Source organism: Rhipicephalus sanguineus, unplaced genomic scaffold (assembly GCF_013339695.2).
Source record: "Rhipicephalus sanguineus isolate Rsan-2018 unplaced genomic scaffold, BIME_Rsan_1.4 Seq134, whole genome shotgun sequence".
In the NCBI taxonomy this organism is placed as follows: domain Eukaryota; kingdom Metazoa; phylum Arthropoda; class Arachnida; order Ixodida; family Ixodidae; genus Rhipicephalus; species Rhipicephalus sanguineus.
The window spans coordinates 87,821-89,576 of NW_023614586.1; the positions used below are offsets into that span (position 1 = coordinate 87,821).

The 1,756-nt window shown below is 42.0% G+C and overlaps 1 non-coding gene across 1 annotated transcript; it reads right to left on the bottom strand.

Moving 5' to 3' along the window:
- Positions 1-520: 520 nt before the first annotated feature.
- On the bottom strand, positions 521-593 carry Trnav-aac (transfer RNA valine (anticodon AAC)). Its single transcript has one exon. It is a non-coding gene; the product is annotated as a tRNA-Val (tRNA).
- Between the last annotated feature and the right edge of the window lie 1,163 nt (positions 594-1,756).

The following is a 1,756-nucleotide window of genomic DNA, read 5'->3' on the forward strand; positions in this document are numbered from 1 at the left end:
TATCACAGCATGTACGTGTAGTACGATGAGAGACATGTGCTCCAGCGAGGCAAACCTGCTTAGTTTTCAAAAAAGCCTATCTATCTATCTATCTATCTATCTATCTATCTATCTATCTATCTATCTATCTATCTATCTATCTATCTATCTATCTATCTATCTATCTATCTATCTATCTATCTATCTATCTATCTATCTATCTATCTATCTATCTATCTATCTATCTATCTATCTATCTATCTATCTATCTATCTATCTATCTATCTATCTATCTATCTATCTATCTATCTATCGAATGAATCAATGGGTGCTGGAATGTTTGTTGCGTTGCAGCGCATCTTTCCAAAGAAGCAATTTGAGCTAGAGGGAAAGAGATGGAAAGCCAGTTTAAATGCAATGTTGACGTCATTTCACACGTATTAAAGCATGTCAGTGGATAAAGGTACATGCCATCCATGAGACGCTACTTCCACCTGCCTGCAAAAAACAAAAACAAAAAAAAGCTGCAAAAAAAAAAAACTGTTCCTGCCAGGGCTCGAACCTGGGACCTTCCGCGTGTTAGGCGGATGTGATAACCACTACACCACAAGAACAGAACGGATGCCTTATGCAAAATTCAGGTAGTAATGGCCACGATCCCTCACCTTCCCAGTCTGTGGGTGTGGGTTTAGTGAGGTCGAATGTTGCACCGTATTTTAAATGCCTAAGCACTGCGAGTCTCATTACGAGCGAAGAGCGCGGGAAATTCAAAGCACGCAGGAGTTGTTTGTCCTCGATAGCAGTGTACCCTGCCGCAAAATACAACAAAAATTGGTTCTCTAGGAATAAATACGTAAAATGTGATAAAATAAAAATATCGGACATAAGAATGCAATAATAAAGCAACAAAAATAATAAAGGAAGTAAGAAACAATAAAAAAGAAAATAATTACAAATTTTGCGATTGATTTGGCACTCCAGTGACTTCACCAGTGAAAGACCCATAATTTTTTTTTAAAGGCGAAATGCTTAGATGCCTCATCAAACGCGAAAAATTGATCGTCGGCGTCTTCCGGCGGCGTCGGCGGCGTCAACAAGATGCATGCAAAAATCATCATCAGGTGATGACGTCACCATATGACATCATCATGACATCCCAGATAGCCAAAATTCGCGGCGTCACAACGACGTCGCATAACGTGGCGTCACTTAATGACGTCATCATGTGACATCATAGCTTGGTCAAAGGTGGCCCGAGGCAGGGCAGAACTATAGGTGAGTTGCACAAAGCTTGCAATACCTCCGATCCTGGAGGCCGTACGAAACGACATTAGGGGCAGAAAGCTTTCGGAGGGGTGCGGGGTAGGATCAATACATCGCCTGAGAAGGAAAAAAATAAGATGGCTGTCGCCTTCGAGTAGTCTTAGGCAAATTCATTAGGGGCCGCGCGAGTTTTTTGCGTTAGGTTGTGTCTGCCGAAGCGACACGACACGTGCATTTCAGGAAAATAATACGAACATCAAGAGAAAAGAAAAGAAAAGAAAAGAAAAATGTCCTTCTGGCTTCGTGTGATCGCCAACTGCGCAACATCTGACGGTATAGCACCTCAAATATATATTTATATTTATTGTACGCGTAGCATCTGCCGTGGGGCTCACTGAAGACGCGATCACACACCTGTTTTCTTGAAGTCGCGACGCCGAGACGCCACCGAAACGGGTTACCTTCCCGTCTGAAATAATACACAAGAAAACTGAGCTATAGAGCATTTCCAATT